Source organism: Muscardinus avellanarius (assembly GCF_963383645.1).
Source record: "Muscardinus avellanarius genome assembly, chromosome: 2".
NCBI lineage: Eukaryota > Metazoa > Chordata > Mammalia > Rodentia > Gliridae > Muscardinus > Muscardinus avellanarius.
In genome coordinates, this window is record NC_137787.1 from 131,794,695 (window position 1) to 131,819,419 (window position 24,725).

The following is a 24,725-nucleotide window of genomic DNA, read 5'->3' on the forward strand; positions in this document are numbered from 1 at the left end:
TTCAGATATTCCAATTACTCAAACTAATCTCTGGTGACTCCAAATTCCACTGAGGTCCCCCAGGAGGAATACGAATTTTAGAAGAGCCAGATAATAATTAGGGTCTGATATGTTTCTGAACATGGTTATTTACTTAATTACTAGTAAATATCTATATTTACATATGTCTATAAATATACGTTAACAAAATGTGTATAGTATGCATGATACCTTTGAGCATAGATCACTAATTTATAAAAATACTCAGAAAAGTCATGAAAGAAAAGAAGCATAATTTTAGTAATTGGACATCTGGGCTATGGTTGGATAATTCCCACTTCCTATGTTTTCTAATTTTTCCTATAGAGAACATGAATATTTCTAATAAAAATTACATGTGATTTATGAATATATAGGTACTTAACCATATATGTATGTATGTGTGTATAACGTGAACTAAATGATAGTTTCCTATAGATATATTAGATAGGAAATACTCAGGAATAGCTAATCCTAAATAATTTTTTTCCTGACTCCTGAAGTAAGGACTATTTTAGTAGAAAGTACCAACTAGATGTTAAGCTACAGTAAAAGAATATGTGCAATGGCTGATGCCCAGGGAATTCACTGATTTTTACCTCATCTCCATCAGAAGCAGTTAGCTTTAGAGAATGGTGCAATGGACTATGGAATATTCAATTTTAGTGCCGACATTTTCTGAAAGTGGAAACTGTTACAAAATCCAGGATGTGCTCCGAGTTGGCAACTGAAATGCAGTGTTCTTTTTCTCATTGCCAAAATGTCCATGTCCAAGAAAAATGAATTGGAAGCAGAGCTGCATCCTTTGCTTGGTTCTCTAATGGCCTGCTTCTAAGGTTTGTTTTCTGTCCTTGATTTTAGGTTCTGTTAGTTTAGTCATTTTTATACCTTAAGGAGAAATGTTTCCTTCAGAGAACAAAACAACAGTTCTCAGACTAACCGAAAACTAGGCTTTACCATTTTAAGCAACTTATGCTGTTAGAGTATCAAAAGAAGAAGAGAATCATAGTGTTAGTGGGACGATCGATTCTGACTATAGAGGGGAAATAGGACTGTGTTAACAAAAAGAGAGGAGTATAGACACTTTCCTGGGCAGTATCCTATTACCACTTTATTGAGCAGTAAAGTCAATGAATAAACTACAGCAGCCCCTTAAAGGCCAGACTCACAAGGGCTGGGATCTCCAAGGAGGGAAAGCAGTTTTCTGTCATCTGTGTGCTAAGGAGTCCACGCCAGTTATAATAGTGGCTGAAGAGGAAATGAACTGTGCAAGAGCGGAAAAAGCCATGATTGCTAGCTACAACCCATGGCCAGCATTTCTTTCCTTTCCATGTCATGTACACTTACATATTTCAACTAATTTATTTTGTCTATCTTTATTCTTTCTCATATTATGTTAAAAATAAATTTTGTTGGTTAACTTTCCATTTCAGGTCATTTGCTACAGAATATTAGGTGGGAAACAATGGAAATTGAGGCAAAAGAGCATCTTTCAGAGTTCTTAGGCTTTTGAGCTGCAAGTAGTAACTGATAAGGTGCAGGGTTGCCTTTGTTGTGTGTTATGATTCGAATCTGGAGTGTCTCCCATAACTCATGTGTTAGGAAGTGTAGCTATGCACACAGGTGAATGATTGGATTACGAGGTCTCTGACCTCATTAGTGGGTTAATCCATTTCATGGATTATCAGTTTGAATAGACTTACTGGGAAGTGGTGACAACTATAAACAGGTGAGGTATGTCTGGAGGACATAGGTGACAGGGACCATGGCTTTGGGGATAAATCTATCCCTGGATCCCTCTATGATTCCAGGCTGCCGTGAGCTGAGCAGTTTTTCTCCTCCATTCCTTTCCACTATGACCATTTTGCTTGGGGCCAACCCACCACAGACTGAATCCTCTGAAACTACGCGCCAAAATAAATCTGTCCTCCTTTAAGTTGTTAGATATCTGGGCCACAATGACAAAAAGCTCACTGATACATTGGGTGAGGTGAAAAATGTCTTGATTTGGCCAAGCGTGGTGGCGCATGCTTGTAATCGCCGAGCTTGGGAGGTGGAGACAGGAGGATTGTGCAGGTTCAAAGCCAGCCTCACTGGCTTAAGAGACCCTGTTTCCAAATAAAATATAAAACAAGTCTGGGAGTGTAGCCCGTCGGTAGAAGGGTTCCATCCCCAGTATCACCAAAAAAAAAAAAAAAGTCTTTATTGTTTGCGAAATGTTACATTATATGAGAGAGGCTGTTTACAAATGAAGAAGATAACTGGCTATCTGGTAGGAAGAAAGAAATGACTCTAGGTGCTAGTTTGATGCGAATACTGAATCCAGCAATGGCAATGACTAGTATCCATGTTCTAGAGGCAAGGATACAAACAGTCTGGTGATGGCACCATTATGCTGTTGTTATTGTTGTTGGTAGTGGTGATCACTAGTGGCATTCAGACAGAATGTTCTTGGTTCCCTGTTGTTTATTCCATTCTGTTTATTCCACTTTCAGTTTTTCAGCCTGTTTCTTTGGCTTTCCTGTTGATTGAGTGACTGATACAGTATCCCTTCAGTAGATGCCTTTGCTTCTTCTTAAGTTAGTGATATTTAGTTTCCATATCTTGTCCATGAGTCTTGACCTTCAAAAGGCTAACTCATGGGAACATTGATTTCTATCTTAGGACTGTGAGCCACAAAAACAAAAAAACAAAAAACCAAAAACCTGAGGGCTACATAAAAATGGTACAGACTTTTTTTGTATGATTTCTATTTTCTTTGCTTTACTCATCTGTTTCTCACAGAACAAAGTAAATATAGAATTACTTCCACTGACAGAAAATTAAATTCTTCTCAGGAAGATAAATGTTTATCTCTAAAGGAGAATAGTGTTGAATTCCTTGTATGCCTCCTCCCACAAAGTCCCACCTTTTGTCTCAGCCTCCAAAGTGAGCTCTTTGCCTCCTTGTCTTCATCTAGCTCTACTGGTGGATGGAGCTTCCCTGGGAGGTTTAGGGGAATGAAAGTGAGTGCTTCAGGTTCTGCAGGTAAAAAAGGGAAAATATAGGACTTTCTTATTCTTTGACCTTCAGAAGTATCACAGAGATCAGACCCTTTAGAACTTTGAGGGCTAATCTTTACCTCACTTAGCTTTTGTATTTTAATATGCATCTTCCTAATTTCAAGTCATGCTTTAGGAAGCCCCCATTTTAGTACTCAAACTTTCAGAGACTCCAGACTTCACAGGATGGGTGGTATGGAATAACTGTTCCTCTGTGGGTCTATTAGATTGTAGTACAGAAGCCAGGTGTGGTGGTGCATGCTTGTAATCCCAGCATTCAGGAGGCTGAGACAGGAGGATCCTGGTTCCTAGACAGCCCCAGCTACTTATTGAGGCCCTCTGCAACTCAGTGAGACCTCGTTTCAAAATAAAGAATAAAAAGTAGGGCTGGAGATTTAGCTTGAAGGTAGAATTCCCTTGGGTTCCATTTCTAGTAACACACACACACACACACACACACACACACACACACACACACGACAGAAATGAATCTCTTTTATCTTCATCCATTTCTTGTTCACAAGCAAGCAGGAGCAATCTTTTGTCAAGGTGACAAAATGCAGCAAGTGCTCCCCTGTCAGAGTTGCTAAGTGCCTTGAATCTGGTTCTTAAATGTGTACTCATAATATTTTGGCTTTTATTTTGATTTTGGTGAAAATCCTTGCAGATTCTGGCAGGTTGTGAGCAATTAACAGCTAAGCTTCAGATGAAAAAAAAAATCCTTTGCACAGGGATAATGAAGGACAAATCATCACATGACTGTCCTTAGCTCAGAACTAGTGCCAAGCACCTGGGTTGGGGCTTTACTCTGAATAAAATGCAACATGAGTAGGTGGGATTCCTTTGACTCCTTAAAGATTCTCTTGTGAGGCTAGAATGGGGAGTGGTACAAAGGAGGATCCTTGCTGTCAGAATATCCAAACCTCATGGCATCTCAAAGTTGGAAAAATAAATAGCTGACATCATGTTTCTAAATATATAACACTGTGCAGCAGCTACCTGCAGCAAAAACAGAAGGGCTGAGAAGGCAAAATAATGACCTTTAGTCACTGGAAGGCATCCACCTTCAACAGTCTGTCAGGAAGTGACAGTTGGGGAGGCTCGCCACCTGGGGTGAGGGCTGATACAAGGCTTTTATTAAAAGGACAACACAAGAGCAGAGAAGACAAACACCCAGTGGGTGGAGTGGAAAGGCTAGACCATATGTTAAGCCTAAACAAGAAGCTCTTTCCCCAAAATAAACCTGCCGAAGGCAAGCACCATGTATTTTCAAAAATATATATACTAGGCAAACATATCCCAGGATTTATAAATATATTTCATATACCTCTGTGTCTTCAATGCCAGTATCTGGAGTTTATGATCTGTGCATATCTTGAGATATTATATGCCAAGAAGAATATAATTTAAGTTTTAGAATATAACTAGGAGGACAAAAAGGAAGTTAAAGTTGTTAACATTTTTTAAATTGACACATAATAATTGTACATATATATGGGGTAACATGTAATATTCTGATACATGTAAATAATGTTGCAATCAAGATAATCATATCTATCTTCTCTAAGATTAGTCATTTATTTGTAGTAAAAACTTCAAAATTCTTTCTTCGAGTTATTTTTGAAATACATTAATTATCTATAGCCATCCTACCATGCAATAGAACAACAGAACTTCTTTAATCCTGTGACTTAGAATCCTTTGATAAATGTTTCTTCATCCCTTCCTCCTCACCTACCCACCCTTATTCTCTGACTACCATTCAACTATCAACTTCTTCGAGCCCAAATTTTTTTTAGATTACATATATGAGTGAGATCATACAATATTTTTCTTTCTGTGGTCTGTCTTATTTTACTTGGCATAATGTCCTTCCATCCATATTGACTTGAACAATAGGATTTCCTTCTTTTTCATAGCTCAATAGTTTTCCATTTTGTATATGTACTACTTTTTCTTTATCACTGCTCAGCTGATGGACCCTTACAATGTTTTTATATCTTTACTTTTGTGAATAATACCACAAGGGATACGGGAGTGCAGATATCTCTTCAACATACCGATTGCATTTCCTTTGGATATTTAGCTAGTAGTTGGATGGCTGGATCATATTGCAGTTATATTTTTAATTTTTTAGAAAAGAGGATATTAATTTAAGTGACTATGTACATTTAGAACTGTTTCCGTAATGGACCCTCAGAGCTAAGGGAGTCAAGCCCTCTGCATATGGGTAAATCAAAGCTCAGAGGGGTGATGTGACTTGTGTAAGGTCCTACAACTAGTTATAGCAGAGTTAAAACACTTCTTTTTTTTCTTTTTTTTTTTTTTTCTTTTTTTTTTCTTTTTTTTTTCTTTTTTTTATTTTTTAATTAGTTTATTTTTTAAATTGGTGCATTGTAGTCATATATCAATCACATTGGAGTACAAGACTTGAGAGGATATACAAGCACACATCATCCAATTAGCCCTCCTCCAGCCCCCGTCCCATTCCCTCCCCCTCCCTCCATCCCACACTTCTTTGGTGATTTACTTTGATACATTTGTTTATGTACCTCCTGCATTTTAAAGAGGCTCCGTCCTCCAGTATTACATACCCTCTGATTGGTCACATTAGTTGCTTCACTATAGGGCCCTTTCTATAGCTCAACCTCTTCCTGTTGCCCTTTTCCTCCTAGTTATTGCTGATTAAGAGAAGCGTCTGATTTATATTTTCTGCGATATTTCTCTGTGCATGCTGCGTTGCAAGTACCAATCCCACTCTTGATGGTCCCAGTAGTGGCCTGGCTACTCAGTGGATTGAACCAGACCTCGCTGGCTCACGCAGCGGCCTTGCCTCATGGGAGGACCCAGTTCTGGTCTCGCTGGCCCCTGAACCGGTCAAACCCCTAAGCTGGCTTTGGTCCCGACCTTGGAGGCCGCAGGAGTGAACTTGCCTCACGCCAGGCTCCGATGCTGGCCATTGGCCCCTGCACCGGTCTAACCCCTTGGCAGGATTCCAATCCCGGCCTCGGAGGCCCCAACACTGGTAATGCCTCAAGGCAGGCTCTGATGCCGGCCTCACTGGCCCCAGCACCGGCCTAACCCCTTGACAGGCTTTTATCCTGGCCTCAGAGGCCCCAGTACCGGCCTTGCCTCGCGGCAGGCTCCGATGCCGGCCTCGCTGGCCCCAGCACCGGCCTAACCCCTCGGCAGGCTCTTGTCCTGGCCTCGAAGGCCCCAGTACCGGCCTTGCCTCACGGCAGGCTCCGATGCTGGCCTCGCTGGCCCCAGCACCGGCCTAACCCCTCGGCATGCTCCGATCCCGGCCTCGGAGGCCCCAGCACTGGTCATGCCTCACGGCAGGCTCCGCTGCCGGCCTCGTTGGCCCCAGCACCGGCCTAACCTCTCGGCAAGCTCTTATCCTGGCCTCGGAGGCCCCAGTACAGGCCTTGCCTCACGGTAGGCTCCGATGCCGGCCTCGCTGGCCCCAGCACCGGCCTAACCCCTCAGCAGGCTCTTATCCTGGCCTCGAGGCCCCAGTACCGACCTTGCCTCAAGGCAGGCTCCGATGCCGGCCTCGCTGGCCCCAGCACCGGCCTAACCCCTCAGCAGGCTCTTATCCTGTCCTCAGAGGCCCCAGTACCGGCCTTGCCTCACGGCAGGCTCCGATGCCGGCCTCACTGGCCCCAGCAGCGGCCTAACCCCTCGGCAAGCTCTTATCCTGGCCTCGGAGGCCCCAGTATCGGCCTTGCCTCACGTTAGGCTCCGATGCCGGCCTCGCTGGCCCCAGCACCGGCCTAACCCCTCGGCAGGCTCTTATCCTGGCCTCGAGGCCCCAGTACCGGCCTTGCCTCAAGGCAGGCTCCGATGCTGGCCTCGCTGGCCCCAGCACCGGCCTAACCCCTCAACAGGCTCTTATCCTGGCCTCGGAGGCCCCAGTACCGACCTTGCCTCAAGGCAGGCTCCGATGCCGGCCTCACTGGCCCCAGCACTGGCCTAACCCCTCGGCAGGCTCTTATCCTGGCCTCGGAGGCCCCAGTACCGGCCTTGCCTCACAGCAGGCTCCGATGCCGGCCTCGCTGGCCCCAGCAGCGGCCTAACCCCTCGGCAGGCTCCGATCCCGGCCTCGGAGGCCCCAGCACTGGTCATGCCTCAAGGCAGGCTCCGATGCCGGCCTCGCTGGCCCCAGCACCGGCCTAACCCCTTGGCAGGCTCTTATCCTGGCCTCGGAGGCCCCAGTACCGGCCTTGCCTCACGGCAGGCTCCGATGCCGGCCTCGCTGGCCCCAGCACCGGCCTAACCCCTCGGCAGGCTCTTATCCTGGCCTCGAAGGCCCCAGTACCGGCCTTGCCTCACGGCAGGCTCCGATGCTGGCCTCGCTGGCCCCAGCACCGGCCTAACCCCTCGGCATGCTCCGATCCCGGCCTCGGAGGCCCCAGCACTGGTCATGCCTCACGGCAGGCTCCGCTGCCGGCCTCGTTGGCCCCAGCACCGGCCTAACCTCTCGGCAAGCTCTTATCCTGGCCTCGGAGGCCCCAGTACCAGCCTTGCCTCACGGTAGGCTCCGATGCCGACCTCGCTGGCCCCAGCACCGGCCTAACCCCTCGGCAGGCTCTTAACCTGGCCTCGAGGCCCCAGTACCGGCCTTGCCTCAAGGCAGGCTCCGATGCCGGCCTCGCTGGCCCCAGCACCGGCCTAACCCCTCGGCAGGCTCTTATCCTGGCCTAGAGGCCCCAGTACCGACCTTGTCTCAAGGCAGGCTCCGATGCCGGCCTCACTGGCCCCAGCACTGGCCTAACCCCTCGGCAGGCTCTTATCCTGGCCTCGGAGGTCCCAGTACCGGCCTTGCCTCACGGCAGGCTCCGATGCCGGCCTCGCTGGCCCCAGTACCGGCCTTGCCTCACGGCAGGCTCCGATGCCGGCCTCGCTGGCCCCAGCACCGGCCTAACCCCTCGGCATGCTCCGATCCCGGCCTCAGAGGCCCCAGCACTGGTCATGCCTCATGGCAGGCTCCGCTGCCGGCCTCGTTGGCCCCAGCACCGGCCTAAACCCTCGGCAAGCTCTTATCCTGGCCTCGGAGGCCCCAGTACCGGCCTTGCCTCACGGCAGGCTCCGATGCCGGCCTCGCTGGCCCCAGCAGCGGCCTAACCCCTCGGCAGGCTCCGATCCTGGACTCGGAGGCCCCAGCACTGGTCATGCCTCAAGGCAGGCTCCGATGCCGGCCTCGCTGGCCCCAGCACCGGCCTAGCCCCTTGGCAGGCTCTTATCCTGGCCTCGGAGGCCCCAGTACCGGCCTTGCCTCACGGCAGGCTCCGATGCCGGCCTCGCTGGCCCCAGCACCGGCCTAACTCCTCGGCATGCTCCGATCCTGGCCTCGGAGGCCCCAGCACTGGTCATGCCTCACGGCAGGCTCCGCTGCCGGCCTCGCTGGCCCCAGCACCGGCCTAACCCCTCGGCAAGCTCTTAACCTGGCCTCGAGGCCCCAGTACCGGCCTTGCCTCAAGGCAGGCTCCGATGCCGGCCTCGCTGGCCCCAGCACCGGCCTAACCCCTCAGCAGGCTCTTATCCTGGCCTCAGAGGCCCCAGTACCGGCCTTGCCTCACGGCAGGCTCCGATGCCGGCCTCACTGGCCCCAGCAGCGGCCTAACCCCTCGGCAGGCTCCGATCCCGGCCTCAGAGGCCCCAGTACCGGCCTTGCCTCAAGGCAGGCTCCGATGCCGGCCTCGTTGGCCCCAGCACCGGCCTAACCCCTCGGCAGGCTCTTGTCCTGGCCTCGGAGGCCCCAGTACCGGCCTTGCCTCACGGCAGGCTCCGATGCCGGCCTCGCTGGCCCCAGCAGCGGCCTAACCCCTCGGCAGGCTCCGATCCCGGCCTCGGAGGCCCCAGCACTGGTCATGCCTCAAGGCAGGCTCCGATGCCGGCCTCGCTGGCCCCAGCACCGGCCTAACCCCTTGGCAGGCTCTTATCCTGGCCTCCGAGGCCCCAGTACTGGCCTTGCCTCACGGTAGGCTCCGATACCGGCCTCGCTGGCCCCAGCACCGGCCTAACCCCTCGGCAGGCTCTCAACCTGGCCTCGAGGCCCCAGTACTGGCCTTGCCTCAAGGCAGGCTCCGATGCCGGCCTCGCTGGCCCCAGCACCGGCCTAACCCCTCAGCAGGCTCTTATCCTGTCCTCAGAGGCCCCAGTACCGGCCTTGCCTCACGGCAGGCTCCGATGCCGGCCTCACTGGCCCCAGCAGCGGCCTAACCCCTCGGCAGGCTCCGATCCCGGCCTCAGAGGCCCCAGTACCGGCCTTGCCTCAAGGCAGGCTCCGATGCCGGCCTCGTTGGCCCCAGCACCGGCCTAACCCCTCGGCAGGCTCTTGTCCTGGCCTCGGAGGCCCCAGTACCGGCCTTGCCTCACGGCAGGCTCCGATGCCGGCCTCGCTGGCCCCAGCAGCGGCCTATCCCCTCGGCAGGCTCCGATCCCGGCCTCGGAGGCCCCAGCACTGGTCATGCCTCACGGCAGGCTCCGCTGCCGGCCTCGTTGGCCCCAGCACCGGCCTAAACCCTCGGCAAGCTCTTATCCTGGCCTCGGAGGCCCCAGTACCGACCTTGCCTCACGGCAGGCTCCGATGCCGGCCTCGCTGGCCCCAGCAGCGGCCTAACCCCTCGGCAGGCTCCGATCCCAGCCTCGGAGGCCCCAGCACTGGTCATGCCTCAAGGCAGGCTCCGATGCCGGCCTCGTTGGCCCCAGCACCGGCCTAACCCCTCAGCAGGCTCTTATCCTGGCCTCAGAGGCCCCAGTACCGGCCTTGCCTCACGGCAGGCTCCGATGCCGGCCTCACTGGCCCCAGCAGCGGCCTAACCCCTCGGCAGGCTCCGATCCCGGCCTCAGAGGCCCCAGTACCGGCCTTGCCTCAAGGCAGGCTCCGATGCCGGCCTCGCTGGCCCCAGCAGCGGCCTAACCCCTCGGCAGGCTCCGATCCCGGCCTCGGAGGCCCCAGCACTGGTCATGCCTCAAGGCAGGCTCCGATGCCGGCCTCGCTGGCCCCAGCACCGGCCTAACCCCTCAGCAGGCTCTTGTCTTGGTCTCGGAGGCCCCAGTACCGGCCTTGCCTCAAGGCAGGCTCCGATGCCGGCCTCGCTGGCCCCAGCACTGGCCTAACCCCTCGGCAGGCTCCGATCCTGGCCTCGGAGGCCCCAGCACTGGTCATGCCTCAAGGCAGGCTCCGATGCCAGCCTCGCTGTCCCCAGCACCGGCCTAACCCCTCAGCAGGCTCTTATCCTGGCCTCGGAGGCCCCAGCACTGGCCTAACCCCTCGGCAGGCTCTTATCCTGGCCTCGGAGGCCCAAGTACCGGCCTTGCCTCAAGGCAGGCTCCGATGCCGGCCTCTCTGGCCCCAGCACCAGCCTAACCCCTCGGCATGCTCCGATCCCGGCCTCGGAGGCCCCAGCACTGGTCATGCCTCACGGCAGGCTCTGCTGCCGGCCTCGTTGGCCCCAACACCGGCCTAACCCCTCGGCAAGCTCTTATCCTGGCCTCGGAGGCCCCAGTACCGGTTTTGCCTCACGGCAGGCTCCGATGCCGGCCTCGCTGACCCCAGCACCGGCCTAACCCCTCAGCAAGTTCCGGACCCGACCTCGGAGGCCTTAGCACAAGCCTTGCATCATGGCAGGCTCCAATGCCGGCCTCGCTGGCCCCAGCATCGGTCTAACCCCTCTGCAGGTTCCAATCCCGGCCACGGAGGCCTCAGTAGTGGCCTTGCCTCACAGCAAGCTCCGATGTCGGCCACTGGCCCCGGCGCCCGCCTAACCCCTCAGCAGGTTCCGATCACTGTCTCTGTGGTTAGTATTTCAAAGGTTCCAGTTGTAATGTATCAGATCTCTGCCTCCCCCGAATATTGGCCACTGGCATTGCCACTGCCTCCACCGTTTCAAATCCTTCCCAGGCTCTTTTTCCACTCTGAATGTTGTCCAGTGTTCCTAAGCATGCGTGATGGTAGCATTCAACATTTGGTGTAATTTCTCCAAAAAAATAAAGTTGGTAAGATCCGGTTTCTGCTTCTCCTGAATACAAGTCTCTACCACCATCGCGAAGAACTCTTTCAACACCGCATTTCTCCTTGGTCTCCGCTAAACTCTCTCCTTATATGTGATATCTGAGATTCTTAACAATATAGAGAAATAGCAGTCCTCTTTCACGGCGAATTTTTCCATAAGTTCCAGTGCATTTAGGTAAGTTTTGTCTGCATCTCCAGTGTCCTGGCATCCATAATGGCTTTCTTACCACCTCTCCGATATTTTTCTTTATCTTTTTCTGTTCTGGGCCCGGTTTCTCCAGGGGTCTGGCGTGCTACTCGCAGTTCGGCCGGGACCCAGAGTCCCGCGACCCAGGCCCCGGCTTTTGTGCGCCGCGGGCGACCCCTGCCCAGAACCCAGCGTCTTACTGGGCCTGGATTCTCCAAGGATCTGGCGTGCTACTCGCAGTTCTGTCTGGGGCCCAGAGTCCCGCGACCCGGGCCCCATCTGGCGTGCCCAGCCCACGACCCCAGCCCAGAACCCAGCGTCTTACTTGGCCTGGTTTCTCCAGGGGTCTGGCGTGCTATGCGCAGTTCGGCCGGGGCCCAGAGTCCCGCGACCCGGGCCCCATTAGGCGTGCCCCGCCCGCGACCCCCGCCCAGAACCCAGCGTCTTACTGGGCCTGGTTTCTCCAGGGGTCTGGCGTGCTACGCGCAGTTCGGCCGGGGGCCCAGAGTCCCGCGACCCGGGCCCCATTAGGCGTGCCCCGCCCGCGACCCCCGCCCAGAACCCAGCGTCTTACTGGGCCTGGTTTCTCCAGGGGTCTGAGTTAAAACACTTCTGATTCTCATTCCTTTTTTTTTTTTTTTTTTAGTAGAGAACATAGCTGCCAAATTGTATTAATTTTACATGGCTTCTCTAATAAGTTACTACGAACTTTGTGGCTTAAAATGACACATTTATCATCGTGGTGTTATTCAGCTCAGAAACCCAAAACAACAGTCACTGGGCTATAGCTATGGTGACAGTACAGATGGCTCTCTGTAAGGCACTGAGGTGTTCTCTCTGTGCACTTTGCAGCTTCCGAAGGCCATTTGTTTCCTGGGCTCATGCCCCTCCCCCTTGTATCAGTAGAACATATTGCTTTCATCATCTCTTCTTCTATGACTAACTATGATGCTCCTACCTCTATCCTTTAAATACTCTGGTGATTATATTGGCCCCAGCTAGATAATATGGAATAATCTTCCATCTCTATGAGCTTAATTTAATCACATCTACAAAATTTCTTTTACCATGTAAGGTACCATATTTCCAGGGTCTGGTAATAAGGTGGACACCATTGTGTGTTGTTATCCCGTCAACCCCCCTTTCTATCCTTTCTTATCTCCTTTATGTCATCTGAAACCAATTTAGAAAGCATAAGAGGTTTCTAGGGCCCAAGCCATGTGGCCACACTCACGGAGCATTGGGGCAGATTTCTTAACTTACTCAGCACCTCTGCACCTCTGTGGTTCCTCTGACCCCTGGATGAGTGGAAGGACCAGTGTCATGCTTATTTTATAGATTACTGAAAGATATTAGTAAGCATAAACTTAAGTAAACTTAAAATTTTAAGAGCTTTTTCATATAGAGATTGCTTCTTAGGGCATTTCTGTTTATAACAAGTAATATTTAACAACAGGCATTTACAATAATATTTCAAAGTCCTGTGGTTCCTGATCTTTTTGTTAACATTCAGAGCAGGTGGTTTTATTTATTCCTTCTTTAATTTTTTTGTTTTATCTTTGTGGCAAGAGATAAGAGAATATTTGTCTAATGTGTTATTGTTTGTTCAACCTCAGGCTGTGCCACTGAGCAGAGAGTGTGGTAGAAAAAAACATATTTATAATCTTATTCCACATTGTGGAAGTGGCCAGAGCACAACAGGGAGGTATCTGTTACCAGAAGAAATGGAAGAAATGGAGTGAGGAGACAGAAGAAGAACCTCTTTAGTAAGGCAGGATTACCACCTCGGAGAGTTCAGTCATTTCTGAGCTATTCACAGTCAGATTAAGCTTGTCACTCTCCAAATTTAATTCTGCAGAATGATTGGAAGAGGGAGTAAAAATATTTACAACTTGCTTGAACTTTACCAATTGCTAAATATTCTGCACACCTGGCATTATATTTTATTAAAAACAAATATAGTAGGCACTCAATAAATATTTACAGAGCACTGAGTGAATAAATGAATCATTGTTTGATTGCTTCCACCTGAAAAGTAAATAAGGCGTGTTTTTTCTCCAGTTTATTTGATTTTTAACATTAAATGATGACTCATGGTGCATTTAACTTTTAATTTGGGCTAAGGAAGCCATTGCCAATGGCTAGAAAGAGTTGGCTAGGTATATGTGCCTAAAAAAAAAAAAAAAAGGGGAAAATGTTTATCTTGACTCAAGAAAGTCTTTCAAAAATTTTAATATAGTAGCAAATATTTTAAAAAGTTTCTTCTATCAATACACTGTCTCAATGACTTTGATAGCTATTTTTTTGTTGTTGTTTTTTTATTTTGGTGGTACTGAGGTTCCTGGAAACCCTTCTACCTCTGGGATACACTCCCACAGGCTACACTCCCAGACGTATCTTTTTACTTTTTATGTGGAAACAGGGTCTCTTAAGCCAGCAAGGCTGGCACCAAACCAACACAATCCTCTTGTCTCCGCCTCTCAAGCGCGGGGTTAACAAGCGTGCGCCATTACGCCTGGCTGATGGCTAATTTTGATTATAAATTTTATTGGATTGAGGAATGCCGAGGAAATTGGTAAAGTACACTTCTCCGTTTGTTTGTGAGGATGTCTCCAGAGTAGCCTGGCAGTGGGTCAGTGAACTGAGTGGGGAGAACCCTCTCTGAATGCAGATGGCACTGTCAAATTGGCTGAGGGGCTGGATAGAATGAAAAATTTAGTTCTTATGAACTCTGAAGAACCTTCACTAATACAATGGCCAATTCTATATTTCCAGGTATGTTACATGGTAAGGGCCTGTGCTATTTCAAAGAGGTTGTAAAACCCAAGAGTGATCATCAAATTGGTGTCACCAACTGTCTCTAAGGTCTTTTCAAGGATATTTTATGAACTGTTCTCAACAATTTTATGAAATAGATGTTGCCCATTCTGTAGATTAGGGAGACTTTGAAAAAGCTAAGTGACCTGATAAAGTAGAATACCCATGTATTCCAAATCCCTAGTTTTCAACTTCAGTTCCACTGCTATTTGGGTTTCACTGTGGTTTTGCATTATAGAGAAATTTCTATTAGGCAAAGAGACAGAGAAAACATGGAGTATCTAAGAAAGGAGGTCATAAATTTGACATACATTCAAGCAGTGTTAGGTGAGAAAGGGTTTAATTTTAGTTTTGCAAAGGGGCCTAGAGCAGATGCTCTGGAGTCTTAGGTCCACCACTGACTCATGCTGATCCTTTGGAGGAGACCCTTAGCACTCTCTGCTCCATTTCCACATTCTTACAGTGTGTGTGTGTGGAGGGGGGGGAGCACCTGCTTGCAAGGCTTTGTGGTGAGTGTAAGTAAGTAGGATAATCCACATGATGAGCTTAGCACAGTTTATGGCACACATGAAGTGCTTCAGTAAGCACTAGCAATAGTTACTAGGGGACATCAAAGCCTTTTAAAAAATTTTATTCCTCTTAATCAGAGTTAGTCTTCCTTGAAGCCTCTTTTCTTTTTAGATAGCCTGAGATTCTGAAGTTTGAGATTATTATTTTCAGGATGAATAGGCTTGTCTGTCAAACTTTAATGCTTTTGTGTGTAAAAATTTCCATTGTAATTCCTCTATCAAACTTTAGTGTTATTTCTCTTTTCCTGACACCTTTTCAAAGCATCCCATTTTGGGGATAATTTTAATTTATGTGTCATTATCTTCTTCTGGACTAGTCATAAGGAAGAAAATAGTTGTGTGCTAATTATGATGAGTCCACAATAAAATTAGTGAAACAACAACATGCCATCATCCCGGGCCACTATATACTACCTGATCGTTGCTTTATTATTAATGAGTACAATTGTGATTTAGCAGAGGCAGTGGCACTGCAGAACTGACCAGCAGCCAGCTGGTTTGGGTTCTGGGTACTACATTACCACTCACTGGGTACTTTCTCTCTGAAATAACTTCCTTCCCCTTCCATAAGGCCCTAGGAGTCAAAGAAGGCTGTGGAGCTGAGAATGAATCAGTACATGAGGAAATATGTTCCTGGAAAATGTCCTTCCAGATGGTAAACCTGAATAAAAACCTTTGCTTCAGAAATGGAAGTAGATAAGGCAATTGGTTTGTGTGTTTCGAGTGCCTCATTTCTGTTTACAACTGTATATTCAGGTTTATTCTTTTCCAAATATTTCTTCTGCCTTGTGTCAACTAATGATAGGAAGTGCTGGATTTGCAGATGGGACTTCATTTTTACTTTAATTTCATCCAGCTTGTGCAGTAAGGAGCTTGAGAGCCCACCTGTGCTTTTGGTATTGCAAACACAGCAGCAATTAAGGCTTTACCAGAGTCTTCTAAAAGGCCACAAGATGGGGATATTGTTACTCCTTAAACTCAGATCTTTTCATTTACTCTACAGATAATTAGTGAACACCTACTATGTGCCTGGCATTGTGCCAGGTTCTGGGATTACAGGGAAGAACAAAGCACTTTTTTGCTAAATGGAGTTTATGATCTCATGGTTAGGCAGCTGTTTAAATGTGGATTTAGTAAAGTATTAAGTGCAGTAATGACAAAGTAAAGGGGGTCACAGGAATGCAAATAAGGACCTTAACCCAAATCAGAGAGGGCCTTGATGGAGCACATGAAGGCTCCCTGGAGGAAACAATATATAAATGTATATGCAGAATGAAATGCATTACTAAGGAGTAGAGCTCTGTTGTAGATGAAAGAATAGCATTCCCAAAGAGAAGGCAAACTCAGGTCCTTTAAAACAACGAAAAAATGTTTTTAACTTAATACTTAAGAAGCATAGGAGCAATACTAAGAGACTGTTTCCATTTTTTGGTGTTGGGGATGAACGCAGGGCCATATGCTTGCTAGGCAAGTGCTCTAGTGCTGAGCTACATAGCCAGGCATGGTGATGCATGTCTGCACTACCAGTACTTGGGAGGCTGAGACAGGAGGATCACAGGTTTTAGGCTAGCCTCAGGAGTTTTATGAGGTCCTTTGAAACTTAGTGAGACTTTCTATCAAAATAAAAACTAAATAGAGCTGAGGGTAGAGCTTGGGATTAGAATGCCCCTGGGTTCAGTCCTCGGTACCCTCTACCCCTTACACACACACACACACACACACACACACACACACACACACACACACACAGCATAGAAGTAGAGAGTGCTGAGAGATGAGGCTGGACTATAGCAAGAAGGGCCTTGCAGGCCATGTACAAGCTTCAGGACAATGGAAGGCAGCCCCTCTTGAGCTTGCTCATCTACTTCCTGAATGGGTGCAATCCCAATTCCCTTTCTGGTCTCAGTGTTGAAGTGCCCTCTAAGAACAGTTGCTGACCCACCAAGGCTGAAGCAGGGGGTTTCTCTAGGGGAATACTGTGTGTTCCCCATCAATCATGAGTGAACAGTTGTCTGCACTAACAGGCCTGAACTCACCAGATATAATTCCAGTCCTGCTGACCCTGCTTCTTAACTCAGTGACCTTGGGCAAGTTCTTCACCTTAAGTTTCTGAGGACTTATAAAACAGCCCTCCCAGAGGGTTTTGTGAAACAACTTGAAAGTGCTTACTATATTCTTGGCATATAAGATGTTTTTAATAAACAGTGGCTATTATTTTGAATTATCCTAAATGTTAGCTGTTGAGATCCATTTTCCTGAAGTGCAATTGCTTAATCATTTGCCTGCCTCTCCCATGATTCTTTAGAATAGAAACCCTATCTTTCCTACCATCATACCTAAAACAAAGGGAGAGCTCAATCAACAGGTAGCCATAAATGAGCATATTTGCCATATTAACCAAAGTAAAGCTTGGTCATATTTAAAACTCCAGAACAGGCTGGGTGTGGTGGTATATGCTTGTAAACCCAGCATTTGGGAGGCTGAGACAAGAAGATTGCGGTTGGAGGACAGCCTTAGCTACTACTTAGTGAAGCCCTTTGCAACTCCGTGAGACCCTGTTTCAACATAAAGAATACAAAATAGGGCTGAGGGCATAGCTCAGAGGTAGAATGCCCCTAGGTCCCATCCCCAGTACCATAAATCAAAAACAAAAACAAAAAACCCAAAACATTCAAAACTTCAAGGTGACAGTTAAAGACTGTGCATTGTAAAGCGCTTATGTGAATTTTCCTTCAGGAAATTGGCAGAGTAAAAAAAAAGCATGTTTTACTTGGGGTTTTAGAAGCTTGCTTTAGTTTTAAGTTTTTGTTGTTAATACTTATTTAATCACTGTTCAGTGCTGTCTGAATTTAATGAGTTCTTTTTTTGTTTTCTTTTGTTTTGCGATACTGGGGATTGAACACAGGGGCATTCTACCTCTGAGCTACACCCTCAGCCCTATTTTTTTATTCTTTATTTTGAAACAGGGTCTCTCTAAGTTGTGAAAGGCCTCACTAAGCAGCTGAGGCTGGCCGCAAACCTGTGATCCTCCTGTCTCAGCCTCCTGTGTACTGGGACCACAAGTATGTGTCACCATGAACCAGCTTAATGAGTTCTATAAAACTCATTTAACTTAAAAAATTTAAGTCAGTGAGAATATTCATGTTTTTGTCTTAACCCTTTTTAAGCAATTTAAATACATGTTCTCAGCAAGGTGTACATTTTTTCTAACTTAATTTCAAATTTAGCTGTAGATAGTTGATTTAAATTAACATAATCAGTTAAGCATTTGAATAATATGGCTAGTGATTTGTATAAAATGGCGCGGACCTGACCTTTACACAGTGCACTTTTCTTTGTAGTTGAAAAAGCATGAGATTACAAATCTAGAGAATGGATTCCATTCTTATGTTTGCTTTACACTTGCTTTGCAACACTGGGAAGCCATTTTCATCCCTATTTTATCTCTGAATTCAGCTACATTGAGCTAGATTTCAGTTAAGGTTCTCTTTGAGCTCCCAAATCCCATTATTCTTGTTGTTGTTGTTCAGACTATGAACTAGGGAGCTTCTGGCGAAATAGACTGGTGCATATGTAAGTGCAGGGGATGAAAATGAGGCACTGATTTCTCTTTTCCCTGTTAACACTTTCATTGCAACTCTGTTTTGCTGGGGAGAAGGCAAGATGACAGCTGAAAGCAAATACTTATAGAGTGCTTACTAATTATGCTCAGTGCTCAGCATGCATTATCCAATTGAAATCACAGGAACTCCATGAAATAGATATTATTATTACTAGTCATGTTTTACCTCTGAGAAGGCCAAGATTTAGAGGGGTTAAATAACTTAGCTGAAGTCACACAGCATTAAGGAATAGAAGCAAGCTCATTCCAGAGCTTTCTTAGCCATTATGACTTACTGGCTCTTTCTTATATAAAGTCTACCATTTGTGAAGTCCTGGATAGGCAATCAATAGGCATTCCTTCACTGAATTCTTATAACACTCTTATGGAGGAACTCTCATGAACTTCATGCATTTTCTATGTTAGAGGAATTAGAAATAATAAGATCAAGGTATATTAGGGAGAATTCATAGAAATAAACAGAAAGAACCAGAAGATTTTATGTGGAAGCTGTATAAAGAATATAAATGCCACTTTAAAAGCTATAGCTTTTCTCTGACTTAGATTGTTCATTATTATCTAAAAAACCAACACTACTTTGTCTGAAATTCTTTAAATCCAGCATTATAGAAAATAAAAAATAAATTATAGCTTCTGTTATCAAGAATATCAGGTTTAAGTCTATCTGGATTGTAAAATCTTAGCAAACTAGTAACTTCTGTGAACCTCAGTCTCTTATCTATAAAATGAGCATAAAGCCTATTATTGTAGGGTTTTATGATTATCAGAAACAATATATGCATATAGAATAATCTCTAGGATATAGACAATGCCCCAAAATGGTAACTGTGGTTATTTTTATCTTTCTTAATTTATTCCTCACTAGATTTTTTAAATTTCTTGATATTAAAGAGTTTGTCTTCCACAATGATTTTCAGATATCAAGCATGCAAAAATATTTTGTGAAAGAACTAAAATGATGTCCTTTTATGTTGCCTGGCTTGGTTAGGAGAAACTGATTATAATTTTTGATAGCAACAATTCTCTGCTTAACCAAGAGTCAATCGATCTCCTAAAATTCCTAAAGTCCATTTGTGCATTTCCTTATGAAATTTAGTTTTAGCAAAGAACCCTGCTAAGTTGGTTTACCAAGAATGCCCCTTGGTCATGCTGACCTGTCTTTTTTTTTTTTATTATTGGTGCATTGTATTCATACATCATAATGGGATTAAAAAAAAAACTTGTGTAGACATACATGCACATATCGCCCAGTTATCCCCTACCCCATCCTCACCCCATTCCCTCTCCTGCTCCTTCCCATGCTTGGCTTAGTGGTTGACATCGATATGTTTGTTTAAGTACATTCTGTGTTTTAGAGAGTTTCCTTCTTCCCCCCTCCCATCCACTCAGTTAGGTTGCCATATTTGCTCCTCTATAGAATCTCCTTTTTCATCTAGAGTTTCTCCTATGACCCATTTCTCCTTAGCTTTCACATATTAAGGAAAGCATCCTATTTCTTATTTTTTGTGACTAATCTCACTTAGCATAATGTCCTCCAGTTCCATCCGTTTCCCTGAGAATGAGGTAATTGTGTTCTTTTTATGGCTGAGTAAAATTCCATTGTGTACATATCCCACAGTTTTGTAATTAATTCATCTGTTGATGGACATCTTGGCTGGTTCCACAGTTTGGCAATGGTGAATTATGCAGCTATGAACATAGATACACATTGGTTTGGTAGTTTGGTTTCCTTTCTTTCGGGTAGATATCCAGAAGTGGCATTGCTGGATCAAATGGTAAATTTGTTCCCATTCTTCTGAGGATTCCATACTGTTTCCAAAGTGGTTGCACTAATTTGCAATCCGACCAACAATGTTTTAGAGTTCCCACTTCTCTGCACCCTCGCCAGCATATGTTGTTGTTGTTTGTGTTTTGAATGATTGCCATTCTAGTTGGAGTTAGGTGGAATCTCAGGGTAGTTTTAAATTTGCATCTCTCTGATTGCCAATGATGTTGAGCATTTTTTCATGCATTTATTGGCCATTTGGATTTCTTCTTTTGTGAAGTGTCTGTTTAGTTCACTTGTCCATTTTTTATTGGATTATTATTATTATTATTATTATTATTATTATTATTTTAGTGTTGAGTTGCTTGAATTCTCTGTATATTCTATGTATTAGTCCTCTATCAGAGGGGCAGGAGGCAAAAATCTTCTCCCATTTTGTTGGCTCTCTATTGAGGTTCTTGACTATTTCCTTTGCTGAACAGAAGCTCTTCAGTTTAATGCTATCTCATGTATTAATTCACCTTTTAGTTTCTTTTGCCTTTGGGTTCTGATTGAGAAAGTTTTTATCTGTGTCTATGTGTTGCAGTGTTGGACCTATGCCCTCTTCAAGGAGCCTCTAGTCTCTTCCAAGTCTTTGATCCATCTTGAATTGACTCTTGTGCAGGATGAGAAAGTGGTATTTATTTCCATTTTTCAGCATATGATTAACCAGTTTTGCCAGCACCATTTGTTGAACAGACTATCTTTCTTCCAGTGTATGTTTTTGGCCCCTTTGTCAAAAATCAATTGGCTGTAAGTGTGTGAATTTGTTTCTGAGTCTTCTATTCTGCTCCATTGGTCTGTGTATCTGTTTTTGTGCCAGTACCATGCTGTTTTTATTACAGTAGCTTTGTAGTATAGTTTAAAGTCAGGTATTGTAATTCTTCCTGCTTGCCTTTTTTGTTTCTGAGAACTACCAGCAAAGTAGTTGACCTGTCTTAAGCAAGAATCCTCTTATGTAGGTGTAGCCAGAACCCCCCCACACACACACACACTGTGATGTTTTCTCTTAGTAGTCTCCCATCAACTGACTCCCACACACTCTGCTCCCTATAAATTTCTACTTTTTTGTTCCTTATTTGGAGTTGATTCCCTACTGTAGAACCCCATAGCAGTGGTCCCAGCACCACTGTCTTGATGATCTTGAATAATGCTTAAACAAGAATCATCAACTAATTATATTCTTTAACAATGAGGTTAGTGGAAGCTCTGGAAATAAATATGGCATAGAGCGTATGGATCCAGAGAAGGAGAAGGTGTAAGGATTTGGTGATGGGTTAGAAATGGTGAGGGGAGAAGAAGCGGACCATCCATGGAAAACTGAGGTTCTTGGCTTGAGTAGATGAGGCAGGAAAAATGTGAGAAGGGGCAGGTTTGAATAGTTCAGTCTTAGACAGTCTGAGTTTAAAGTGTGTAATAGGTAGTTGTGTATAGAATAGACAAAATACAGAGCCTTTCAGAGTCTCTGAGAGTGGATGCAGGAAATTCAGAGCTCTTAATAAGTACAGTGAGAAGAGATTTGCTGAAAAACACTAAGCAAAAAAAAGTCTATAATTTTTCTACCAGCTTCCATGAAATTATATGCTATCTAATTTCTTCTGCCAACAATTGAAGCATCTCCATTATTTCCCTCCCTTCCTTCCTCCCTCCCTCCCCCTTCCTTCCTTCCTTCCTTCCTTCCTTCCTTCCTTCCTTCCTTCCTTCCTCCCTTCCTTCCTTCTTTCCTTCCTTTCCTTCCTTTCCTTCTTTCTATTTCTCTTTTGTCTTTCCTTCTTTTCTCAATCCTGTATTTTAACATTATCATTTAAATCCTCAAAAAACAAAGTAAATAATATGGAAATTTTGGACAGGCACAGATGGGGATAAATATGTGAGTTTTGGAGATGTAAAGCAATGGCTTTGCCCTCATTAAATCATAATCTTCTGGAGGGCCATATGAGAGCTCTAGGTCATATTTTTGCATGTCCCTGGAAATTTTTCTCATTTCAATAATATTAGGTTTTATTTTCTATTTTGATACTAATATTCAGCACTTATCTCTAGAAGCACAGGGATTTAAAAAATGGTAAAATGTAAAATGTTATCTGATAACATAAATTTCAGTAATTGGACATACTAGGACAATTATTTTATTGCTATTGCAAATAGAATTGCACATAACTTTCTAATGTTCTTAAAGATTATATTATTTCCTTGTCCTTTTCCTAAATTAAAATAGGTTAGCTAATTTTGTCCTTAGTACTAAAAACCTCAGTGTCATTTCCAGGCAAACAATTGTACTACACTAGCAAGTGTGCATGTAGAGACTTAGCTCAAAGTCTACGGTTTTCCTCTGCTCAGTCTTCCACTTTTTGTATGACATTTTGGTCACATGGCTAGCCAGGAAGCTTAAAAGTTTTAGGGAATAAAAAGGGAAAGACTTTTGAGAGTTAAAGCATCACTAATTTTTTTTTGTGTGTGTGGTACTAGGGTTGGAACTCAGGGGCTTTTCTACCTCCGGGCTATACTCCCAGACCTATTTTATATTTTATTTGGAAACAGGGTCTCATTAAGTTGCTGAGAGCCTCACTAAGTAGCTGGGGCTGGCTTCAAACCTGTGCGATCCTCCTGTCTCAGCCTCCCAAGCACAGGGATTACAAGCATGTGCCACCACGGCCAGCTCTCACTAATTCTTTTAAAACTTACTTCCCTATAACTTCTAAGAAAAATGAATGAATTAATAAAGTGAACTGAATAAGAGTTATATAAAGTATATTGAATTTTTAAAATTTTGTAATATATTTTTATTGCAGTTAAACAATTTATCAACAACTTACTAGTTTAAAATAATATGTCTGTTATTTAACACTTTTGGAGTTTGTACATCCAAAATCACTTTGGATAAGCTAAAATCAAAGCACCAGCAGGGCCATGTTCCTCTTTAGAGTATCTGGGGATAATCTGTTTCCTTGTCTTCCCCAGTTCTGCAGGTGGCTCTCATGCTTTCATTCCATCTTCAGAGCCCATCATAGCTTGTGTCTTTCTCACATTACACTACTCTGACACCAACTCTGAGGTCAGAGTTAGTGGTGTAACTCTTACACATTACATCACTCTGAAACTAACACCAAAAGTTATAATTCAGATATCAGGGGTCCATTGAGACTTGCAGTACTGACATTGTGATTCATTGCGCCTTCCTGGATAAACCAGGATAAAGGTCATCTGGTTAGCAAACTAAATTCCATCTACTGCCTTACTTCTTTGTTGTTTAACATAACATACTTATAGGTTCTGGAGGTTAAAATGTAGCCAGCCAGCCTGGGCAGACTCATTATTCTGCCTATCATTATGGTACATAGTATATATATATATATATATATATATATATATATATATATATATATATATATTTATGGTACTGGGGCTCCTGGAAACCCTTCTACCTCTGTGCTACATTCCCAGACCTATTTTATACTTTTTAAAATATGGAAACAGGGTCTCTTAAGCCAGCGCGGCTGGCTTCAAACCTGCGCCATCCTCCTGTCTCTGCCTCCCAAGCTGGGATTACAAGCGTGCGCCACCATGCCCGGCATAAAGATGAAGTTTCACTGGCTGGCCTCAAACTTGGAATCCATCTACTTCAGCCTCCCGAGTAGCTGGGGTTATAGGTGTGTACTATTGTGCCCCATATATATATATTCATAAACCTTTATTTAAAAGACTTTAGGTTCAAATATAGTCCCATTTTATATAATGGTGCTAAAACTAGCCTAATAAATGATACTTACAAAAAGTTATATTTTTAATATTAGGGGCCAATTGAGGCTTGGAGTGCTGTACTTCTTCTGGTACATGATGGCATGAGAGAGGAGGAAAAGGGTTCAGAAAGGTAAATTAGTGAGTCATGGCTGACTATAGGCAGCACTGTCCATCAGAACTTTCTGAGATGATGGAAATGTTCTATATCTGCACTGACCAACACAGTAACTATTGGATACATATAGTTATTGAGCCTCTAGCCTGTTATGTGTTACTGTGACTGGGGAACTAAATATTTTATATTATTAAATTTAAATCTCAACAGCCAAAAGATGCTAGTAGCTATCATATTTTATAGAATAACTCTAAAATCAAGACTATAGCAGAGCAACTCTAGGTACTTTGTATATTTTTAATTTTCAGAATGAAAAGATATATGTATAGTTATATTCATATAGGTATTCATATATTAGAAGATGTTAGAGTTAATTAGAAATCTATGGAACAATATTTACTTCATAATATATAATACGAGATGACCATTTAAGCAAAAATAAATATATTTCATGTTTATTTTAGACATTTTAAAAATTGAATTTGTTATTTTTAATCATGTTAATAAACCAAAACTATTCCTTTATGGGAAAATAGTGGCTAAGCAAGACAATAATTTTTTTTGTTTCCCAAGGCATGAGAACATTATTAGCTCAGAAATATTATGGAATCTCTAAATTTAAGGCATTGTTATAGGTTCTATGGGAGAAGCAAACATAAATAAAGCAAAGTGCCTATCCTCAAGAAGATTATATTGAGAAGGATAAAGCTCTGTCTTTCTGTCTGTCCCATTCTTTCCCAATTCTGGATCTCTAGTATTTTAGATCTCTGGCCATCTCGCACTCCCTGACT